General features: G+C 33.3%; 1 long non-coding RNA gene and 1 other non-coding gene across 2 annotated transcripts; both read right to left on the bottom strand.

Moving 5' to 3' along the window:
- Positions 1–2,627: 2,627 nt before the first annotated feature.
- LOC143651057 (U6 spliceosomal RNA) lies at positions 2,628–2,733 on the bottom strand. Its single transcript, XR_013159805.1, has one exon. It is a non-coding gene; the product is annotated as a U6 spliceosomal RNA (small nuclear RNA).
- A 3,524-nt stretch (positions 2,734–6,257) lies between these two features.
- On the bottom strand, positions 6,258–24,102 carry LOC143649495 (uncharacterized). The gene is made up of 3 exons (XR_013159053.1): positions 23,639–24,102; positions 7,549–7,619; positions 6,258–6,301 (listed from the first exon to the last, which is right to left on the bottom strand). It is a non-coding gene; the product is annotated as an uncharacterized LOC143649495 (long non-coding RNA).
- Positions 24,103–25,881: the final 1,779 nt, after the last annotated feature.

Consider the following 25,881-nt stretch of genomic DNA (forward strand, 5'->3'; position numbering starts at 1 on the left):
ATTGAGATACGTTCACATACCATATATAATTCAAAATGTACAATCAATGTTTCACAATAGCATCATATAGTTGTGCATTCATCATCACAATCAATTTTTGAATATTTTCATTACTCCAAAAAAAACTGAAATAAGAAATTAATAAAAATAGAAATGAACACCCAAAACATCCCATATCCTCTATCCCTCTGTGTTATTTGTTTATTTCTGCCCTTATTTTTTTACTCACCTGTCCATACATTGGAAAAAGGGAATGCCAGCCATAAGGTTTTCACAGTCACATGGTCACACTGTAAACACTATATAGTTATACAATCATCTTCAAGAATCAAGGCTACTGGAATCACAGTTCAACAGTTTCAGGTATTTCCTTCTAGCTATTCTAATAGACTAAAAAATCAAAAGGGATATCTATATAATACATAAGAATAAGCTCCAGAATGACCACTCGACTCTTTGAAATCTCTCAGTCACTGAAACTTCATCTTCTTTCATTTCTCTTTCTCCTTTGCTCAGGAAGGCTTTCTCAGTCCCACACTGCCAGGTCCGCGCTTATCCCTGGGAGTCACATCCCACAGAGGGGCAGAACAGTAAGTTTAACTGCTGAGTTGGCTTTGAGAGAGAGAGGCCACATCTGAGCAACAAAAAAGGTTCTTTAAGGGTGACTCTTAGGCATAATTATAAATAGTCCTAGCTTCTCCATTGCAGGAATAAATTTCATAAGGGCTAGCCCCAAGATTGAGGGCTAGGCCTATTAAATTGGTAGTCTCCAATGCTTGTGAGAATATCAGGAATTCTCAAGGTGAGGAAGTTTGATATTTCCACATTTTTCCCCAGGCCTTCATGGGGGCTTTGCAAATATTTTTTTTATTCTCTGCTCAGATTACTCTGGACTATATCAGGGTATCACACTAAACTGTACAAACCAACAAGGTCTCACTCCCTATTCAAGATTTCATCTAATTATGGCATTTGAATAAACAAACCATACAAATTAAATTAGATAGTATGCTACAGAAAATATAAATTTTTCGCCAATGAAATATCAATTCTTTTGGTCCCCCCCCCAGAATTTGAAATTTTAAAACACAGTCAATGTCATCCTTTACCCTTTAGTCTAATTTATCTTAGTCCTAACCAGATCTTTTTCATTCATATCTCTGATTGAAGTCTGATTTCTTTTTCAGTTTTTTAAGCAGTTGCTGTATGGACCAATGTTGACTTTTATAGCTGCAGAACTCTAGCTCTGAGTCTCTACTATCATACAGATATCTGAAGTCCCAGGGAATGATCAGGTTATAGAAAAAGAGCTCAGCATCTCAGAATTTAGAAAGAAATGTTACAGCTCAGGAATGGATATGACTGCTGTAAGAGCTTACAATCTAGGAACCTTTACAATAAGCCTTCCCATGATAACCTGTGCTCTCAAATTCAATTCTCAGAGTCTGTGCTTTATAGTTAGTCCCTATTAGTGAGACATTATAATGTTTGTCTTTTTGTTTGTGGCTTATTTCACTCAACATAGTGTCCTCAAGTTCCATTCACCTAGTTGCATGCCTTACAACTTCACTCTTTCATGAAGCTGCTCAATATTCCATTGTATTTATACACTGTTGTTCACTTTCTGTTCATCAGTACCCTTAGGCCACCTCCATCTATTAAAAATCATGAGTACTGCCTCCATAAACACCAGTGTGCAAATGTCCATACATGTCCCTGCTTTCAGTTCTTCCATGTATATACCTAAAACAGGGTTGCAAGATCATATGGCAACCCTATGCTTAGCCTCCTGTGGAACCACCACATTGCCCTCAGATGGGCTGCATAATTCTTCTTCTATACCAAAAGTAGATAGAGATATCCTTCTCTTCACTTTTACCCCATCACTTGTATAGTTCTGATTATTTTTTGAACAGCTTTATTCTAGCTGAAAGAGAAACCCTGAATGTCATTGACCTTCTTGAACCAAGGTATCTTTCTCTGGATGCCTTAGACTGGACACTTTCATAGCCTTGCCTTAATCTGGACATTTTCATGGCCTTAGAACTATAAACTTGCAACTTAATAAAATCCCCTTTTTAAAAGCCGTTTGTTTCTAGTATAGTGCATTCTGGCAGTTTACTAACTAAAACACAATGTTACTATTAACTATAGTCTCTAGTTTGCTTCCCATTTTCAACACCTTGCAATGTTGAAATTAATTTGTTCTCACTCATGTAAAAACATTCTTATATTTGTGCATTTAATCACCATCATTAACCACTTTAGGTTTTGCTAAGTTGTACATTCAAATGCTTTATCTTTTATTTTCCATCTGGTGTTACACATGACCCTAGTTTTCCTCTTTTAACCATACTCACACACACAGATTTGTTCAGTGTGCTTACAATATGGTGCTACCACTAGATAGTATCGTGCTATCCAGTTCTGGATCTTTACAATCAGTATTGAACATTCTGTGCTTCTTCAATATCAAATGCCTCTTTCTATTTACTGACAACCTGTGTTCTCAACTTTAGCTCTCAAAGTTCACTCATTAATATTAGTTCATATTAGTGAAACCATACACTATATGTCCTTTTGTTTCTGGCTAATTTCACTCAACATAATGTCCTCAAGATTCATCCAAAAATATGGAACTCTTCACAAATTTGCATCTCAACCTTGTGTAGGGGTCATGCTAATCTTCTCTGTTTGTTCCAATTTCAGTATATGTGTTGTCTAAGCGAGCATGCTTCATTAATTTTAATCCACCCCTTTCTCTTTAATTCTACTCGTGTAAGACTTATTCAAGTCTCTGTTATCTCTCTTCTGGCTAATTAAAATAATCTCTTGGCAGACCTCCTTAATTTCTACACCTCCTCACTCTAGAAAAATATATTTATTACTATAGGAATAATTTGTTTCTGGACACAACTCTAATTCTAGCATTCCATTTTTCAAACCTAATTGGATTCACATTTTCTATGCAATTAAATTTTTATTTTCAAATTTTAATTCAAGGCGGGGGGCCACAGTGGCTCTGCAGGTAAAGTTCTCGCTTGCCATGCCAGAGACCCAGGTTGAATTCCGGGTGCCTGCCCATCCGAAAAAAAAAATTAATTCAAGGATAGGGAAAATATTTCTTTATTGTAACTTGATGGTTTCTCTTGCTCTTTTTTTTTTTAAACTTGGTGTTCCCCTATATATGATATACTCTTCAGTTAAACTGAACTACTTATTCTATAAGATGCCCTACATTTTCCTCTTTCTAATCCTTTGTCCATTTTATTCGTCTATACTTGGAAATCCTTTTTCCATATCCACCCTTAATAACATCATGAAGACATCCCTGATCCTCTTGGGAAGATTCAACATTATCTTCATACAATTGTGACAGGTTGTATCTTCATACAATCATGATTGACAAAATCATAATTGATATTATCTTCATAGAATCATGATGGATGCATAATAAGTAATGCAATTTTAGGTTGAGCATATGAAACTTGACTATAAATACAAATAGAGGGTATTGTAAGTTTGGCTCCACCACTGGAATCTGAAGTCCACAGAATATCATTAGGTCCTACAGAATAAAAATAGATTTTATTCACCATCTAATTCTATATAACATATTACACCTACATTGTGTATGAGAGATACTTAAAAACTGTTTGTGTAGATGAACTAAAATACCTAAAATTGCATTATAATTTCTAATTGTCCTGAAGATACTTGCAAGTATTTTCATGTTTCCTACTGCCAATAAGAATACAAAACTATAGATTTGAACCACTGAGATATAAAACTGCTACTTCATTATTTTAAGGTATATATTCTGTATTAATAATGAAAAAAGCTATTGATTTTGGATATAATCATTTGAGGAAGATAATTTATACTTAAAGAAATCTTTTGCTCTTGTTGGTTTCCTGTGACTCATGAAAATTTGAAGCTGTGTTTTCTTATCCTCAAATCATTTATAGAAGTCCATATAAATTTTAAGAGTGGCGCCCTGCCCAGCATAGCACTGATATCAAAAGCTAATTTTCTGTTCAATTAGAATCCAGATCTTTATACCATGTGCTTATAAATTTATAGAAGTATTAGCCATGAAATAATCTGTCATCTGGACTTTGCATTTCAACACTGGAAGACTTAAACTGGGTCAAAAGGAAAGTTAACGTGGGTATCAAAATAAACCTTTCTGAAACATTCCAAATACATTTAGGCTTTAGATGTGTTTCTAAGGCAAATCTTAACTGTCTACAAAACTGTTAAGGAAACAGTATATAACTTAGACTACACCTTAGTCCATTGTTTCTCCTTGGATATCCCAAAATATAACACAGTCTTTATATTTTCCAAAATGTGATCACTGTTTAAAATTTACCTATACAACAGCTGGTGATACAGAGTATGATGATGTTGGGCCAGTTAGGTCATGAGATATCCTAAGGAGGTTATAACAGCTGAGAATAAAGTGTTAAGTGGTTATATAACATCAAGTCCCCATAGGCAGAAAGATCAAAATTCAGTGATAGCCGCTTGAGGACATAAAAGAACAAAGCAGGTCAATAAATATTTTATTCAAGTAAAGACATGGAGCTGAAGCGCAGCCTGTGGAATACACCCTAGAAGAGAGAAACTGCCAGGTATTCTTGAGCTGTTGCAGTGATTGCACTGCATGATAACCACTGCTTATATATATATATTTTTAGTATTCTTTGAATCTTTTAATTTGTTCAAGATATCCACTGAAAATTCTAGAATTAGAAAATTTTCCATGAATATAGACAAATGAGAAACACCAACTTAAGTATTAATAGAAGTGTCAATGAAAAGTTCCATGATGAGATTTTAAATCAGTGTTGAAATGCGAGTCTGTCAACCTCATTTAGTTGTACTGTAGATTTGTCTTTGATTATAGACTGCCAAATATGCCTGAAGAATAAAACTTGGTATAGATGTGAAATCTTCTGTGTCTCTATCTGCTGAAGTCAACACTCAAATATTTTCTTCAATAGAAAAAAGTGATATTTTTTTCCTAGAAATTTGTAATTTGCAAATTATTGTATTGTGATAGATATAAATGTTTCATTTGGGATCAAGATATCTAGAATTTACAAAATTCTGTTTTAACAAATCCAGTTAAATTAATCCAATACTTCTTAGTGAAAACCAAGGTAGTTTTTTTTGGTGGTGAGTAATTGCTTGCTAATAAAGAGTGGGCATTTTTGGAGATGCTGAAGGTAAAGCTATAGGGGAATGGAGAGGGCATATAAATGACCTATTTGTATATAGCATATATAAAGACCAATATATTGTTTACTGAGATACATGATATCATTGATGAAGTTAAAGCTGTTTCTAAGCTATGCCATCAAAAGGTAAAACGTTAATTCAATAAACAACTTGTCTTGAATACAGAGCTATGTAAACAATTCAATGGCTATTCTTGAAATTAATACTGGGTATTTGGTTGTTGTTTAGACAAATGACAAAATTCAAGGAAGATTTATTTTAGAATAATTCATTTAAGTACAGGATAGACCATAGTAATTTAAAAGTACTATTTCAGCAAGAAGTTGAGTTCTAAACATACACATCCTTCATTGTACTTCTCAGTAAAGACTTTATGGCTATGCAAAACCAAGATATAGTTGCAAATAGCTTGTTAGTAATAACAAAAATCAAGAAAAGCTATATATGTTTCAGTTTTCTATCTGCTGAAACAAATACCATAAAATGAGTTGGCTTAAGCAGTGGGAGTTTTTAACTCACAGTTTTGAGGCTAAGAGAAGTCCAGAATTGAGATATTAGCAAGGCAGTGCTTTCTCCTGGAAGACTATGGCATTTGGGGACTAGCTACCAGAAATCATTAGTTTTTGACTTTTCTGTCACATGGATAGAAAGAAGGTTCCATTGACTTTCAACTTTCTTTACTTTCAGTTTATCAAGAACTCCAATAATCCAGATTAAAACCCAACCTTATTCAGTTAGGCCACACCTTAAGTGAAGCAACATCTTGCAGAGATCTTTACAATGGTTCCTCACCCACCAGAAAGCTAATCAAGACCACAAACCTATCTAAATTGGGAAATACAATTCAATCCATCACAATAGAATTTAAGAAGAAAAAAACAGTAGGGGGGATTCTAACTGATTTCTGCACTGACAACGCTCCCATTCACTAACAGGTTGATGACCTTATTACATGGAAGAAAAAAGAGGGTGACATTTTAGTGAGTGATCAAGGAATTGCACATCACTCACAGTTTTTATTCATTTTGCAGCTTTGAAAGTCACTGTGTGTTTCCTGGTGGGAAAAAGAAAAAAAAAAGGCTGAGAAATGCTGGTATGCAGTTTTTATTTGTGTAGATGGGCTATCTACTTTTCCATTAGACTATAAATACCTCCAGAGAAGGATCCATGCCTTCAATTTCTTATTTAAATGACAAGATAGTGTCTGGCACATAGGAGTCCCCCAAGAAACAGTAGAACTGGTTTACTTAGTGTAGTGACTTGTTAATTGTTAGTAGAAAAGTTGAATTACAAATAACTTATTTTCAAGCCTGAGGGGGAAAATCATGACTATATAAATACTGGAAAATAACAGGAGGTGCTAAAATCTAAAAAAAGTTTCTGGGATCTAATGAAAAAATTAGAAATGTAAATTGCTTGTGTAAATGTAAAATGCAATTGGTAAGTATAAGTTGCCTGAAAAAAAAAGTTCGCAGAGAACATTTAGGCTAAAAATCTAGACTTTGAGTTAAGAGTAATAGCAATTATTCACAATTACGTAGATTTACCAGATGTCATTTGAAAAATACCTTTCCATACAAAAAAAAAATTGGCTTCATAAGTTCACTAATGATCAGGTCAAGAGATCTAATTTGACCTAAATTTATCTGTACTGGGTGTTTACATTTTAGTGTTTCACGATTTGATGATGTTATAGATGTTAGGCAAAAGTGGGTGGTCGTAGTTAAAGGCCCAGATTTTAGTGCCCAATAACCAGTGGGTGAAATCCAGGGCCCATTCATATCTGCGGGACCTAAGAGAAGGCACTTCACTTCCCCATGAGTCGTTTCTCCTCAGCAGTAAAGTGGTGATAATAAGAGTACTTAGCTCATTGAGGTGTATGAAGTTCACATTAGTTAATAAATAAAAAAGCACTTAGAGGAGTGTCAGGCACATATTGAGCTCTATATAATGTTCTCCGTATTTTTAAGGATTATTTTATGTCATTCTTATTTTAGCATTGACAAGTGACTGCAAGAAGTACTTAGGAGGACGCAGGCTTTATATACCAGTATATTTTAATTACAACATTTCAACTGGGTGAAATGACTTTGCTCAATACAAACCATACATTTTAAGATCTCATAAGGTAAAAATTCAATGCTGACAAGACAGATATTAAACACTGAAGTTTATCCCACTTGATGCATAGGACGTGTTCCAAAATTGTGGAAGAAAATAAAAGTCACATAGGATTATTTGGATTGAAGCAGCAAAGTCATTTTATATAATAGTATTTTATCTTAGAATGACTATTTTTACCTTAACTATCACTTTTTTTTCATCAAAATGTGGCCTAAGCACATAAATTGTTCTTTTCTTCCAAAACATCTCTGAAAGAAATTGGTAAATTTTAACATGAGAGTGTGTGGGGTTTTTGTACATTTATTTCAAAATAGTCATTTAACACATGATATCTTAGGACAAATATAAGATACTAGCAGTGGTTAACCCTGAGAGACAGGATTGAAAACTATTGTGTACTGTTTTCAGTGCTCTGTATTTTTCTTTGTATTCTAAAATTTCTATGATAATCTTGAATTTATTCCAGAATCTAAATAAAATGTCTTACAAGATAGTTTGAGTGAGATGCATCATTCATTCAATGCAGGGCCTTCCAAACTTGATCAACATCAAAGGTAGGAATATTTAACATCAAAGATAGCAATATTTTCTCAAATTTGTAATTCCACTTATTATTACATTTCTTTCACATCATGCATTTATTTAAAAATTAGCTTGTACTAATGCTTGAAAGTATGAAACATAAGATATGAAAACTCAGGAAATTTTAATATGTTAACTTTCCATTACACTTTCTGGCTATTTAATATTGACAATGAATTCTATTAGCTTCATAAGTACACTAATGATCTGGTCAAGAGATCTAATTTGTCCTAAATTTATCTGTACTGGGCCTTTACATTTTAGTATTTCAAGATTTGATAATGTTATAGATGTTAGGAAAAATGCCTTCATAGACAATTTCCTTTTAGTTTGGAGAATTCTGAGCCTTTTTTTATTAACCTACCACTCTCTGGGATTGGAACAATGCTTTGTCCACTGCGGGATATCTATCTCTCAGCATAGAGGAAGGCATAGAGCACACATTCAATCAAATGAAGTTCCCATATGCTGGTTTTCCTGAAGTGTGGCCCCCACACTTGCTCCATCCAAAGCCTTTCACATCTTAATCAATGATAGCGTTATTCTTCTCTAGTCTCTGGGGCTAAAAAAAGATAGATTTATCCTTACCTCCTGTCTTTTCCTCATTCCCCATATCCTATCTGTTATAAAATAGTCAGCTCTGCATTCTGCATATCCAGAATCCAACTTCTTAATACATTCACTCGTGCCATTATGGTCTGCACCCCATCAACTCTCACTTGGATTATTGCAATCAATTTCCAGCTTCCCATTTCCATTTGTATCTCCCTTTGTTCTATTCCCTACAGTGTAGCCAAAGTCAATCTCTTAAAATGAAATCAGATCATGTCCTCCTTGTGTCAGCAGTTCCTATTTCACTCAGAGACAAAGCCAATGGCACACAAAGGCTTGCCTGATCTAGTCCCCACAAACTCTCTGACCTTCCCACCTACAGCTCTCCTGCGGCTTCCTCCTCTCCAGCCATCTGGCTTCTTTGCTGTCTGAGAACCCTATAGGAGCCTTTGGGTTTGTGCACCCTGTCTGCATAAATCCTTCGCTTCTTTCAATATTTTGCTGAAATGTCACCTTTTTAACCTTAATCTTAACCCTTTATTGAAAATGTCTACCTCCTTGCTTACCCTTCCCATTCTCCCTTTTCTCCTCTATCTTATTTTCCTACAAGATGCATCACCTTCCAGCATATTATGTTTCACTTCTTAATATGTTATTTATCGATAGTCTTCTCCTATTAAAAATAAAGTCCTCTAAAGCAAGAATTTCCCCCCACTGATTTATTCCTAGTGACGAGTACAGTACCTGGCACACATTTGTTTTAATGAATGGCTACTGTGTATTCTTTTGATTGTGTAGTGTGTTTTTTCTCTATTTAAAATTTCAGCATACTTTTATTAATGTGTAATTACCATCTCATTTTATATATAACTATATTTTCTTTACATTTCAGCAGAATCTGTCCTTGACCTTTTGGGACTTGAATATTTATGCAATCACACTGCCTACATCTTTGCTTCATCTTGAAGAACACACTTCAGGTAGAGTCAGAGGGATACGATTTGTGAGCTAAAGCTCAGATAATAGAAGATAATAGAAGCAATCTTTGAATACACTCCCAAAATAGTTCTCACAGCAATGTGTTTGTTGATGTAATGACTGTCTAATTGATAAAATGAGATTCTAGGGTCTTAACACTTCATTGTATGAGACTGCTTTTAAGGTTAACTAATCTGGCAAGAATTACCAAAACGTTTAAATTCACTTTTGTGAATGATAAGGAATTCTCAAATGCATACTACCACAATAATAAACTATTTTACCATTAAGCTTAAATTTAATTGATCTGACTCTAGACAAGCTAGATTCTCATGTTTGGCCTGTACAAGCAATTGAACAAATATATAATAAATTAAACATTCATGTTAGATGGTGGTAACATTTATTTTGCATAATTTTAATATAATAAAGATGTTAAATATTCATGTTAACTAATTGAAAAAAGGGTTGTAGAGTAGTTATTAACCCATTTTCAGGTAAGGAAATTAAAAATTTCTGTCAATGCCTTAATTAATTAATGCATTGGTAGAAACTACTGTACTCTGTCCCTCTTTTAACTTTACCCATATCTTTCAACAACTTTCTTCTAAAGTAACTACTGTCCTCTGTCCCTCTTTTAACTTTACCCATATCTTTCAACAACTTTTTTCTAAAGTCCCTACTTTCTTCTTATGAAATTATCTCCTTATTTTCATTATCAATATTTTCTGATTTTTCAGATGAAATTCACTTAATATGATGACTTAAGTCTTTCCAGCACTTAAATATTTTTTTCTATATTTCTCTTTAGCCAGTTCATTCCTTGCCATGCTCCAATTATAGCATTTATGTCATTGATAAACTAACATTCTGAATGTTTTTTTCAGCTTTATTGACATACAATTTAAACATATTAAAATACATATATAAGTGATATTATTTGATAACTTCTGGTATATGTATATGGCTGTGAAACCATCACCATGATAAACATTACAAATATATTCATCAACTTCAAAAGTTTCCTTGCCTTTTTTCGTAATACCATTCTTCTCCACTCCTCTGCCTTACCTACATCCCCAAAGGCAACTAATGGTCTACCATTATAGATTACTTTGATTTTCTAGAATTGTATATAAACTGAATCATACATTATATACCCCTTTTACAGAGACAGATGAGGGAGTAGTGTCTCATTCTTTCCATTTAGAATAAATACTTTGAGATTGATCCATGTCGTGGCATTGTATCAATAGTCCATTCCATTTTAATGCGAAATATTATTTCATTGTATGAATATGCCACAATTTGTTTCCCATTCACCTGTACATTTATGCTGTTTCCAAGTTTTGGTTATTACAAATTAAACTGCTATGAATATTCATATGTCTTTGTGTTGATTATGGATTTCATTTTTCTTAGGAAAATACTTGGGAATGGAATGTTTGGGTCATGGGGTCGGTATATATTAAGTGCTTTAAGAAACTGCAAAACTGTTTCCCAAGGTTTTTGGGTCATTTCACATTCCTACCAGAGGTGCGTGAGAGTTCCAGTTACTCCATTTTGTACAGTCAGACTCTTAAAATTTAATGATGCTAGTGGGAATGTACAGGCATCTCCTTGTAGCGTAAATTAGCGTTTCCCTAATGACAACGGTACTGAGCATCTTTTCCTGTGTTGTTTGCCATCTTTACATATTTTTGATGAAGTTTCTGCTAAAAAATTTTGCTCATTTTTACTGCATTGTCCACTTATTATTGAAGTGTAAGAGTCCTTTATATATTCTATTGGATATATGTTTCGCAAGCATTTTCTCAGTCTGTGGCTTTTGTCTTCTACTTTCCTTAACAAAGTCTTTTGAAGAGTAAAAGTTTTTTCATTTTGATGAATTCCAATGTGCTGATATTTTGTTTTATATTTAGTGTTTTGGTGTCATAGTTAAGAATATTTCCAAATCCAAGGTCACTAAGATTTTCTCTTAGATTTCCTTATAGAAGTTGTATGGGTTTAGTGCTCACATTTTTGTGTATGATCCATTCCAGTGTAATATTTGGTGCATAGTATGAGGAAAGGGTCAATGTCCATTTTTCTGGAAAGGGTCAATGTCCATTTTTCTTTGCTTTCTAATGTTCTAACATCATTTATTGAAAAGATTATCTTTTCCCATTGAATTGTCATAACATTTTCATCAAAAATCAACTGACTTTATACATATGGTTCTATTCTGCACTATCTTTTTTATCCCATTGACCTATTTATTTATCTTTATGCTAATACCATACTGATTACTGCAGTGGTTTAAAAGGTCTTGAAATCAGATAATGCCTGTGCTCCAGCCTTGATTCTTTGGGGACTTCCTTTTTTAAGTTAGAAAGGGGATGCCAGAGAAGCTTTTAAAGTATGGCCATTTTTGACTGGTTTCTGAGAGAATCCTCTTTGGAATCCTACACCCTATACCTTATGAATTACGCTTTTCACTATGGATTTTAGGAGCCCATGATTCTCAGCCCTGTGTAATCTTCACAGATTATTCCTCCTCCTCTTTTGGAGTAGTTTTTTCCCAGGCCATGAGTAGTTTCCTTTTACTTTGCATGTGCTGATCAGTACACAACCAAAGACCTTAGGGGAACCATTTGCAGATTTCTGGAGTTCTGTCTAGGCAGCTCTCTCCTCTGTGGTACTGTGCATCGTGACTCCAGCTGCCTGTCTCCCAGCCTCCTAGATCGTTCTGTCTCCTCAATTTGGGATGATTGTTGGGCTACAGCTGGGTTCCTCATTCCTGTACCACAGCCTGGATACTTCTCTAGTTACTAAACTGCAGCAATCTCAGGGCTTGCCTCGCTGGTTTGCTCTTTTAGGGATTACTGCTCTGCATTGTTTACTGTCCAATATCTGAAAACAATTGGTTCATTTATTCTATCTATTTTTTTTTATTGTTCTACTTATTGTAGGTAATAAGGTAAACTCAGTTCTAGTTGCTTCATCCTAGCTGGAAACAGAAGATCTCTATAGAGTTTCTTAATGTCCTCAAATCAAAAGACCTCTAACTATATACCACTCTTTCATGAGCTGGAAAGAACTTGGTCTCACTTGGAACCATTTTGGCACACATCTCAAATTCAATACCTTCTTTCTCTTTTCCCAATTTCTATCTCTCCAAGTTTTCTTTCTCTTTCAGTCTTATGCACTTATGACCTGTGATCTCTTGACCTCTCTCTGATATTCCCAGACTGTTAGTCCCTTATATAAAATAAGGATCTTTCCTATTTATGCCCAAACAGCATTTCAGCCAATCTCTAACCATGGCAAAGTTCTGCTATCTTTTTGTTTTTCTGACTCCACAGAGTATGATTTGGTTTGCTAAATTTGCTAGAAAATTCTTGAAACTATGGAGTTGATATGTTTGAAAATAAGCTATCTAAGTTTCATTAGCCTTCCTGGAGCTTCCCATCCCCTTTTTGAACACGTATCAAACTTACTCTATTTGGTATTTCTGTGAGAATCCCAATTAGTAGAGTAAGGCTCTCCTTTAATATGTTCTCATACCAATGTGTTTCTCCTTTTGTAACACATCTCAGTTATTCATATTCATTTAATTTATTAATTCCTACAGGATTGTGAGCTAGATGAGTGCAAGAGAATATGTCTGTTTCAATGACATAGCCATTCAAAGAATATTGAATGGCTTAAGGAAAGAATTAAGCACTTCAACCCAATATTTACCTTATCCTCCTTTTTATTTGGGTAACATGGTGCCCACCTAAAGCTATTTTCCATCTTCCGATGCACTTAGTTCTGATCAGTGAGGTATAAAAAACAGTACTTTACTGTACTTCTGATCATGCTGTTTAAAGTTTGCACAAAATGTAAACTTAAAATCTAAATTTCCAAGGCATCTTATAGGAGTAAAATATAAAATCCTTTGTGGTAGTCTTCTTGGAAGATCTTTCCTCGTGTAGCTATAGGGCAGATGGATAAAGATTAGACTGAAGCCCTAATTATAAAGTTGTAATGTTCCATTGCTAATTAATGGTATAACAGGGACATTTCTTATCGTAAGGTAAAGGCGCAAATTTCGAAGGAGTGGAGCGCTAGTACTTGGTTGGAGAATTAGAAGACATAGACTAGGTTGAGAACTTTGAATCCTAATTGCCCCTGAAACAACTTTGCCTGTAAAGGAAGTTTTTCCTTTCTCAAATGATGGTATCCACCTTCATTTGCATAAAATATTTTAATAACTTCATCTAGGGTAGATGCTTGACAAGGGGATTTTTATTCTCCTCAAGATACTCCCTCCACGCTTCGTTGCATCCTAGAAAATACTGTGAGTTAAATCCAAAATAGTCTAGACAGAGGACAGGAAGGCCTGATCAGGGAGGAGAAAAACTCACAAGAGTTGCAGGATCTTGACAATTTTCACTGACAAGAGCCTGGGGAGCATGTGTGGCAATAGATTGTATGAGTAAGAGATTAATGTGAAAAAGTATGAAGTTGCAGAAGGGAGAATCTATCGCTATCTCTGCACTCACCCATGTGTTGCTCCAAGATCGTAGGAATGATGTTAATGGTTTAATAACTTTATTAATTAAGTACTGGTCAAAAAAAAATAGCCAATAGTCATTGAGGTAGAGATGTCAGACCCTTTGTGGAACCCTACTGTAGAGCCTGGCCAGTAAAAATGGCCCAGAAGACAAATCTAGCCCTGTATCTTTTTATATACAGCCATCAAGCTAAGAATCATTTTTACATGTTTAGAAGGTTGTAAAAAGTAAAAAGAAAGAAAGTGCACCAGGGACCATACATGGCCTACAAAGCATATTTATGAGGAAAATATCTGAAGGCTATGGGGGATAAGGATTTTGGGGTAGATTTATTATGTGTACCATTTTCATCTATCCCAAACCGTACTCCCCACAGAAAAATTCAGAGAACACTTTCTTCCCAAAGTTTTAAAGGAAGTCATTGGGGAAGGGTGCACCAGCATCCATCAATGGCTTTTTGGAAGCTGGATATGATGGTGGGAGATGGATCATGAAAAGGAACGGCTAGATGTTGGCCATTAATGGGCAGAGATGAAGTGAAGGGATCTGGGTAGTCTGACCTGTAGGGATCCATGGTGGTATCTAATTGACCAACAGGGTTTATAGGATAAAATAAGTGGGTCACATACTATGATTTTATTTAATTCACAGGGCCTATTTTGGGTAGCTGAGATGTTGCTTGGTATGTCAGCAATACAAAAGATCCACAATTTCTTCATATATTCACATATATTTGTTATCATCAGATTATAAAACATTTGCCAATTTGATAGTTATGAGACAGTATTTCCTTATTTTGTTTTTTGCTACATCTAGTTAGATTACATAATCTAGAAGCAGGATTGACTCTCTGTTTATCGATCATTGCATGTGCCCTATCTTTCATTTGCTTGTTCATATGTTGTAGCTATAAAAAGAGCCATTTGTCTTTTTTTTCCCAATACTGGGAGTTTAAATATTTCTTTTGAGTAATATTATGTCTTTTATTAGACAGGATCCAAATGTTTCTACCATTATTTTGTCCATCTTTTATTTTGTGATTTTTTTTGTTCTTTTTTGCTTCAGTGCAGTAAAATTTACTAGTTTTGTAACTTGTTTCTATGTGTGTGTGTTTATGTGTTGTGTATAGAAGAAATTCTTCTATACTTTCATGACACAAAGATATCCTATATATCTCCAAATGTGTTTACCATTTCTTTTCCTTATATAATTATTTAATTTATTTGGAGTTATTTTTTGCTTCTCTTATGAAGGACGTAGTTTTTTAAAAATATATATTTAACATATTTTTCTCCCTAACATTTTTAGTGGCCTGCCAAGTTCCCATATATGTTTGGATGTTTCACTTTGTTTCTAGACTCTCTATTTGATCCATTTATCTTTTCTCCACCTCTATGTGAATTTAACATTTTATTAATTATTATAGCTCTATAAAAACCTTTATATGAATTTATAAAAAGTCCTCCCTCTTGTACATGTTTTGCATAGTTTTCATGCCTTTTCTCATTATTTTGCTTTTGTTTATGGCCTTTAGAATAAATTTGTCAAGTTCCATGAAAAATATTTAGTGGGTTTTGATTGGAACTTCAGAGAATATATAGATGTAGTTTGGATAATCTGACATTTCTTTGTTATTAGGTCTTCCCTGAGCATGATACATCTCTCAATTTATTCAATTCTTTTGCTACCTTCAGATTGTTTCACATGTACCTCCTTAAAGTTTTGCACCTATTTCCTTAGGCTTATACCCAAGTCCCATATAGTTTTTGCTGTTATTTGAATGGCTCTTTTCCATTAAATTTTGAAATTGCTAATATGACTAAATAGGAATGCTTGAATATTTCTGTGTTGGTTTTATTTTAAAAAACTAGGATAGAGCCCTCATTAGTTATAAAGGTTGCTTATAGATTGTCTTGGGTTTTGTCTATAGACAGTTTATTTTTACTTTCGTTCATGGAGACAGTGACTTTATCTTCATTTCTAATTGCCATGACTTATATTAATTTGTCTCATCTCCATGTATTGGATAATAAATCCAGGAAAATATTAAATGGTAAAATTAATATCTGATGTGGTCTCTCTCTCCAGCCAACACAAGAAGAAAACTCACTGCTCTCCCTCTGTCTATATGGGACATGACTCCCAGGGGTGTGGACCTTCCTGGCAACATGGGACAGAAATCCTAGAATGAGCTGAGACTCAGCATTAAGGGATTGAGAAAAACTTCTCAACCAAAAAGGGGAAGAGTGAAATGAGACAAAATAAAGTGTCAATGGCTGAGAGATTCCAAACAGAGTTGAGAGGTTATCCTGGAGGTTATTCTAACACATTAAGTAGACATCACCTTGTTAGTCAAGATGTAATGGAGAGGTTGGAGTGAACTGCCTGAAAATGTAGAGCTGTGTTCCAGTAGCCATGTTTCTTGAAGATGATTGTATAATGATATAGCTTTCACAATGTGACTGCGTGATTGTGAAAGCCTTGTGTCTGATGGTCTTTTTATCTACCTTATCAACAGACAAGTAAAACATATGGAATAAAAACAAATAATAGGGGGAACAAATGTTAAAATAAATTTAGATTGAAATGCTAGTGATCAGTGAAAGGGAGGGGTATGGGGTATGGTATGTATGAATTTTCTTTCTGTTGTCTTTTTATTTCTTTTTCTGAACTGATGCAAATGTTCCAAGAAATGATCATGATGATGAATATGCAACTATGTGGTGATATTGCGAATTACTGATTATATACTTAGAATGGAATGATCATATGTTAAGAATGTTTGTGTTTCTTTCTTGTCATATATGTTTTTTAAAATTAAAAATTAATAAAAAATTAAAAAAATGAATATCTGACATCCTTCTCTTGTACTAGATCTCAAACAAAAAGTTACTAGAATTATTAATTATGATGTATTGGTTTTATGGTTAAAATAATGTCTTTTTATAGAAAGCAGATTAGAAGTTATGAGGGCAGGGAATGGGAGGGGAGAGGAGGAGAAATGTTTGTAAAACATAGAAGAGAGACTCCTTTTATTCCTGGTTTGCTAAGAGTTATTGCTTTTCCTCCTTGTTTGCCAAGAGTTATTGTTTTTCTCCATTACTAAGTTGACTTTTAAAAATATTATTTACCAAAATGTTATGTTCTGTTTCTTTAAGACGAATTGCATGAATACATTTACTGAGATTTAAGTATTCTTTCATTTCTGGGATAAGCCCTGTTTGGTTGAGATTCAGTATTATTGTTTTACTTTCCAATTTATGATTTTATTTGCTAATTTTTAATTAGGATTTTGAACCTACACACATAAGTGTGATAATTTGATATTTTACTATAGTTTTTCAGTTGTATTTCAAGCTTATTTTTACTTTATAAATTTTTACTTTATGATTTTATTTGCTAATTTTTAATTAGGATTTTGAACCTACACACATAAGTGTGATAATTTGATATTTTACTATAGTTTTTCAGTTGTATTTCAAGCTTATTTTTACTTTATAAATGAATTGGATGACTTTTCCTATTTTTCTTCCTTTTAAAACACTTCTATAAGAAAAGATCCCATATTCCTGGGAATTTGGCAAAACTTTCCTTTCACGCAATTTAAAATTTTGGGGGGTGGGGGAGAGAGCACTGAGTGTAGGGTTTAGTGATATTTGATTACTAACTTGTTTAATAATTATTGATTTATACTGATTTTCTCTTTATTCCCTATTTTCAAATTTCTATCTTCTAGAAATTGTCCAGTTATCCTTATTTTAATTGTTAGCATAAGTTTGCATGAAGTTTTCATCTATGTTTTCATATATTTGTGGTTATATTTCTGGTTATATTCCCAACACTGTTCATTGGTGCCTTCCTTTTATTTTATAAAATCCATTTTGCTATGGGTTCATCTATTATATTGCTCTTCCAAGAATCAGTTTTTGTTTCTATAGATCATCTCTCTCTTTCTTATAGCTTAAACATTAGGAATTTATTTCTCATGGTTTGGGGGGCTATGAGTCCAAGATCAAGGTATTGGCAGGGCTTATTTTCTCTAGGAATTCATAAAGTTTCAGCAATCCTTTCTTGCATGGTGATGTCTCTCTCTCCTTCTTTCTGCCTCTCTGGTTTCCACTGAGTTTAATGTCCAATTTTCCTCGTTAAAAGGACGCCAATCATACAGCTAAAGGCCCACCCTGATTCAACTTGGCCTCATCTAAATAGGATCTTTGATGCTCCTATTCACAATTAAGTAGATTATTAGAGAAGGTGTTCTTTAACAATAACTTCAAAGGCGCTGTTTACAAATGGGTTCACAAAACAGGACCACGTTTAGGACTTGACCATGTCTTTACAGAGGACATGATTCAATCCTCAACAGCATGCATTGTAGGGACCCAGTTCAGTAAGGAACCCAACAAAAGCAGACTATGAGTGAATGCTTTGTGTCTTTCAAGCAATGAACTGCTCCATTGTTTCTTTACTGCTGTTGAGAGAAACTGAAGGATTTCTCTCCTCCTACCTTTAATTCATGATCAGCTTTATTTTTCTATTCTATTTAATCTCTAAATTACCTCTATTACATTTTTTCCTTTCACCTTTCTAGGGATCTATCTTATTGTACTTTTCTAGATCTTGGAATTGTATACTAGCTTATTTATTTTTAGGCTTTATTTTGGAGGTGAGGATGGAATGAGATAAACTAAAGTATCAGTTTCCTTATATCACCTTTGCTCCATCCTGTAAGTTTTAGTTTATAGTACACTCTCTGTTGGCCAGGTATTCTTTGATTAATAACTCCCTCAAGGATTTTTCTATCCCTTTATTTTCAACATTTGTTTAGAGCAGGATATAATTAGATTAAACATATACACATACACCCACACACCCCAAACAAATCTCTGAATTATTTGTGAAAAATCTTGTTTTATATAAATTTACTCTGGTTACTTAGTTCTATCTTACCAGGTGCTTTTTAATTTCCTATTATCGGCTTTGTTTTTTTCTTATCCTTGTTTAATGCAATCATTTAGGACTTTTTTTTCTCATTTTCTTTTGTTTGTTTAAAAGATAATTATTCTTATTTTTAACATATATACTTACCGATCTGTAATTTTAATTCTATATATTAAATGTATTCATTATTAGTTTTCTTCTCCTGAACATTTCAGTAAAATTTGAAAGATTTTACTATTCTCAGAACTGGTTCTGCTCTTATCTTCCTTAATATTATAACCTAGAATGATAGTCAACTCAGTCAGTTAACGAATCTGACAAAATATTTCACTGGTAACTCACTATTCTTTCATGCAGTCACTTTTTTCCATCTAGATTTACTTTTCTTTCTTATTGCTAAATTAACGGAGTAATGTTATTCAATTAATTAGTAGAAGTTCACTGTTTGTACATCAATTATTTATTTGTAAATAAACTGTATTATCTCTAATTTTTATTTTACTTTCACTTATACTGGATGAACATTAACAATTTCTGTAATTCTCTAAATCTATTATCTCGTCTTTATATTTCAAATATTACTGGTCTGCTATTTGATTCATTTTATGTTCTCTGAAGTTGTTATAATAATAGTAATTAATGTTTGCTGTTTTTAATATTTGCTGAACATTTTTCTAAGCATTTTTCAATTGTCAACTAATTAATTTTTACAATAATCCTTTGAAGTAGGAGCTATTTTCATTACCATTTAGCATGTAAAGAAACTGAGATAAAGATATTATTTAACATGCTTAAAGTAACCCAGATAGTAAGAAGCAAAACCTGTCTCTAGACCTGTGCTCTCAACTATGAGCCTATTAGACACATGACTTTTTTTTTTTTTTTTTTTTTTTTTTTTTTTTTAAAGAAAGACAGAGAAGGAAGGAAGGATAGAAGGAAGGAAGGGAGGAAGAAAGGGAAACATCTTTAAACATTTTCTTATTTTTATTATATTTTGTTTGTTTGTTTGTTTTTTACATGGGCTAGGGCCGGGAATCGAACCGGGGTCCTCCGGCATGGCAGGCAAGCACTCTTGCCCGCTGAGCCACCGCGGCCCGCCTGACACATGACTTTTGACCATATATTCTTTTTTGGGGGGGTGAGGGCATGATCTGGGAATCAAACCCGGGTCTCCCACATGAATTGTCCATATATCTTTTATTTTTACATTCCTTTTGTAATTTTCATCTATATGCTACATGCAGTCTATGTGAATTCCTTCACACTACTTTCCATTTCATTAATTTTCTCTTTAGCTGTGCTGAATGTATAATTTTATCTATCTAATTATTTTTTTTAGAATGTTACTTCATTGGCCACATTTCTCACTTCCTGGATTTTAAATGGTTCTTTTTCACACTCACCTGTTTGTTATTCATAGGTTATTTCTTGTCCTATCATTATAACTTGGTTTAGTTTTAGGGATATAGTTCTTCCTTTGAGAATCTTAAGCATACTTGTCAGCTTTTTAAAAATTGAAACAAATTTTAAATGTGGTAAAATGCAAAGATCTTAAATGAACAATTCAGATAGTTTTGACGTGCATGCATGTAACTCACACCTCCATCAAGGCATAGACTGTTTCCATCACTCGTGAGAGCTTCTTTCCCAGTCAATACCCTGCATAAACAGCTATTTTTCTAATTTATTTATTATCAATTAATTTTGCCTGATGATTTCATATGCAATGTACAATAATATATTCCTTTGCTTTACCTTTTTTTTTTTTTTTAACTCAACGTAATGTTTCAAAAAACTCATTCTTGTTGTGCATATTAGTGGTGTTTTCCTCTTTGGGTTGTATGAATATAATATCCCATAGTTATCTATTCTATTGTTGATGAACATTTGTGTTTTAAGTGTTTGCCTTATGAATAAAGATGCTATAAACTTGAGAAAATATTTTTGTGGGCATCTGTTCTCATTTCACTTACGTTATATATTTAGAATTGGAATTGGAAGTAGAATGGATAAATCATTGGGTAAATCTATTCTTATCGATACTAAAAACTGCTTAGGTGTTTTCAAAATTGGACGTACTATCTTACAGCCCCATCAGTAACATATAGGAGCTTAAAATGCTCTATATCCTTGATAACATGTTATTGTCAGTCTTTTAAATTTTAGACATTTTAATGGCTGTGTAGTATTATTTTATTATGGTTTTAATTTGCATATACATCTTTTTAGCTTTTGACTATTCATGTATCATATTTTGTGAACTGCCTTTTCAAACCTTTGACACATTAAAAAATGAGTTCTTTTTTATGAAATTTATTTTTAAGGCTTCTCTATACAGTATTGATTCAGATATATTGTCAAATATGTGTATTCAGAACATTTTCTTCCATTTTGTGATGTAGTTTTTCATTTTCTAAAAAGTGTCTTTTGAAGTGTAAAAATCTTGAATTTTGAAGTCCCGTTAATCATCTTGATTTAATTTATTGTGTTTTGTGTGTCCTGTCTAAATATGTGGCTACACCCATACATCAGGATGATAGTCTCTTTCCCATATTTTCATCTGGAAGCTTTACAAATGGGGCTTTTACAATGCAATTAGGTCTATAATTGATATCAAATCAATTGTTGTGTATTCACTGAGTGAGGTAATGTTCTATTTCATTTCCTATGGGTACCTTTTTTTTCTAGTGCCATTTGTTTAAAAGCCTTCTTTCTTCCATTGCATTATAATAATTTCTGACCAAATATCAATTGACTTTATATGAGTGAATTTACTTCTGAGCATTTATTCTATTCTTCAGATCTATTTTTCTATATAATGTCAATGAATATTTTTGATGTATATGTCAATGTATTTTAAATGTTATTTGTTAGAATAAGCCTTGAAATAAGAAAGGGTAAATTCTATAACTTCTTTTCTTTCTGCAAGGTTATCTTTGGTATTCAACAAAAAATCTGCTGCAAATTTCATGAAAATATCGTTGATTTATGTTTTTTTAAAAAATTTTTTGCATGAGCAGTCACCAGGAATCGAACCTGGGTGTCCAGCATAGCAGGTGATCCTATTCCAACAATCTTTACCCTTTTAATTGGCAAGTTTGGTACATATGTGTTTAACAAATTATGGATGTGAATGGTTTAAAGTCTATAGTCTTGCACTTTTCCCCATTTGCCCAATGTGTTCTTTGTCTTTTTCTTACCTTGCTCCTGTTTTCTTTTGGCTTAACTGGAGTAATTTTCAATATTCCATTTTAACACCTCCACTGGCTTTTATTTCATGACTGTAGTTGCAGTTTTCTATAGTGGTTTATATTAAGATTACAAAAAGCATTCTGAATTCACTTAACTTGCTTAAAATTACCTTAATTTACCAATTATTATTATTATATCACTTCAGTTTTAATGTGTCAAATTTAGAACACAATTTTCTTTATTCCTGTTCCAGACATTTATGTTATTGATGCCAGCAATTTTATATTTGCTTAGCTTATAAACTACACAATACATTTTTATTATGTTTGCTTTGAAATGTCAATAAGTTTTAAAGAAAATTAAGAAAGCAATGTTTACCTACATATTTTTATTCTTCCATTCTTCTTAGCAATTTAGATTGTCTTATGAAATAATTTCCAGTTAGTATAAACTTTCTTTAGCAATTTTCCTGGTAACAAATTCTCTAAATTTGTATTTGTCTAAAAGTGTTGTAATTTCATTTTTGTATTTAAAAAACATTTTTGGGGGGAGGTAAATCAATTTTTAGATTGATAATTTTCTTTTCTTTCCATGCTTTCCTTTAACACCTTACTAATTTCCAGCATATCTAATAAGACATCAACTGTAATTCTTACCAATTTTTTCCCTTGAAAGTAATGTGTGTTTTTCTCTGTATACTTGAGATGTGTAACTGTGATAAGCTTAGAGTGTCATTCTTTGTATCTCAAGTTCTTTGAACTTCTGGAATCTGTGGTTTGATATCTTCCATCAGGTAATAAAATTTTAGCCATATTTTCTTCAAATATCATCTTCTGTCCATTCTCCTTCCTCTTTGTTCTAATTGCTAAATTTTAAATTATTTGATATTATCTCACAATTTTTTCATCATTATTCTGCTACTGTATGATATCTTGAACCTGACCTCAAATACACTGATTCTTCTGCTACATGCTACAATACACATGATGCCACATAAGTGATACCTTCTACCGAGTCTTGTCTCTCTTCCCTTTTCTGGATGATGGCTGTTATTTTTCAGCTGTAATGCTTGTATTAATTTGCAACTGATCAAGTCTGCACCAACTGTGTGTACATTTGCGCAATTATATTTCTTTTGAATAGATTACTTCATACACTCTCTTGCTCAAAACTCATTGGGGATTTTTTTGTTGTCCACCAGATTACATATCAATTCCTTGGCCTTATGTTAAATATCCCTCACCAGCTGTTCTCCATTTACAATTTTTCAGAATGATCTCATATTATTTATTTACTTATTCATTCAATGTGTATTTATTGAGTCCCTAGTAAATTCCAAGCACTATCCTAGGCACTGAAGAGCAAATAGTAAGCAAAAACAAAATTTTTCCTCAAAAACGTCTTATTACATGGTGGTTTGATAATGCATTATATAATTATCCCAGTAAAAATTATCATAAAATCACAACTATAATTCTTACAGTAGAGTCTTCTGCTGCAATTCAGGAGGTTAAAAATTCTTTCCTGATGAACTGATGATTCATGATGAGAAATGAAAATGAGCATAAGGTGAACTAAATGAAGAAAGAAGGAAAGCATGATAGGCAAAGGAAAAAAAATAATTTTAAAAGCTCCCTGGCAGAAGGTAGTAAAAGAACCAAAATAAAGCGATTTTACTTAAATGAAGAAAACAAGGGGTTCCAAATCTGAAATGAAGTGAGATAAGTAGAATAGGAACCAGGTATGCGGTGCCATGTAGGATTTCAGACTTTTAGTTAAGGTTAGTGGGAAACCGCTGAAGGTATTGACAACATGATCAGATTACATTTACAAAGAAATTACTGTGAGTGGTACAGAACACAGATCTGAGGAAAACAAGAATGGTTATGTGTAGATGTGTTCGGAGGCATTGTTAGGAGACAACTATAGTTCAGGCTAGAGAAGATGAATTTGTAGTAGAGTAGTTGCTATGGTTACATAGTTGGCATGGTTATAAAATAAACAAATAGAGGTGGTAAATAGATAAATCAACAAGTGTTGGTAATCGATTTGATATGGTGGGTAATAAAAAGAGTTAATATGAAGGTTGATGCTTTGCAACTTGGCTTTCTTTAATTTGAGGGACTGTGGAGTCATTCATTTCAGTAAAGAATATAGGGGGGAAATGTCCTCCTGGTATATTTAGAAATATGGATTTTAAGATGCCTTTGAGTTATCCAAATGGAGATTGTAAGAATGCAGTTGGAGATACCAGGTCCACAGCTCAGAGTGGAGGTCTAAATTGGAGGCATAAATGTTGGAGCCAGCTGAGTAGAGGTGATTAAGTTGTGTGTAGATGAGATCATTAGAATAGAGAATGTGGAATATAGAAGAGAATATGGAATGAAGAAAGAATAGGACTAAGACAAAGTCTTGACTTTTCTTTTTATTTCTTATAGAGGTAGAGGAGGATCAGCCTGAAAAGGAAGAGGGAGAGATAAACCAGATAGGTCAATGGAGAGCTAAATAAAATAAAATAAAATAAATGTGGGACTTTTTCTGTGAGCTTCTCTCTCTCTTAGCTTCTGTATAAGTTTTGGCCTCTAATAAAGGACTCCAGTAACAGGATTAAGACCCTCCCTGGGGCAGGCCTCAATTGAAATAACCTAATCACAAGTCCCACGTATAGTAGATCTACACCAATAGAAATGGATTAAAAGAACATGGCCTGTTCTGAAGTATATAACATCTTCAAACTATCATAGCAAACATGGCAAAAGATCACCATTTATTTTTTGCTTAACAATATTTTAACTGAAATAACTTGCAAACTAAAAATACAGAGAATTGGTGGGTCCCATTTTAATGATTTTTGACAAATGTGTGCTCATGAAACCATTAGTCTAATCAAGATATAGAGTACACCACCTAAAATGTTCTCATATCTCTTTCCCTCTTTACAGTTAGCATCACCTACAACAATCACCACTCTTATTTCTATCATCGTATATACTTCATATAACGCAGTAATAATGCAGTATATGCTATTTGTGCTTAACTTTTTTCACTCACCTAATATTTTTGAGATTTATTTATATTGTTACAATGCTGACTGTTATTCCATTGGGTGAATATACCAAGTTGTTTTATCCATTCACTTGTTGAAGTTCTTTGTGCTGTTCCTGGATTTGGGTCCTTTTCAGTAAAACTGCTCGGGATATGAGTATTCTTGTACAAATCTTTTGGTAGACATGTGCTCATTATTCTAGGTAAATATCAAGACTATAATTGACAGGCTATAGCATAAGTCCATGTTTAACTAAAAGAAACCGACAAACTCTCTTCCAAAGTTGTTGACCCAATTGATCCTCCCACCAAGATCATGAGTATAAGGACACCAGTTGTTTCACATCCTTGAAACATTTGATATTTGGTCAGTCTTTTAATTTTAGACATTCTAGTGAGTTTCAAGTCATTTACAATAATAAAGCATCATTTATTGTTTCAGATTTTTGAAAAAATAAAAGAATATGCAGTACAGTAAAACATGGAAAAAAATGCCCAGATTCTCTAGGAAAGGGTGAGCCAAGAAAGTTTAACTTATCAAACTGCCTTCAAGCATGTAAGTTTTAGGGAAAAGAGCTGTATTAAATAAGCTACTTCTCAATGTTTCTACAAATGCCTCATGAAGAACCTACCAGGATATTAATCTCAGCCCACCAAGAAATGACTGAGAATAGGTAGA

This window comes from Tamandua tetradactyla, chromosome 11 (assembly GCF_023851605.1).
Source record: "Tamandua tetradactyla isolate mTamTet1 chromosome 11, mTamTet1.pri, whole genome shotgun sequence".
In the NCBI taxonomy this organism is placed as follows: Eukaryota; Metazoa; Chordata; class Mammalia; order Pilosa; family Myrmecophagidae; genus Tamandua; species Tamandua tetradactyla.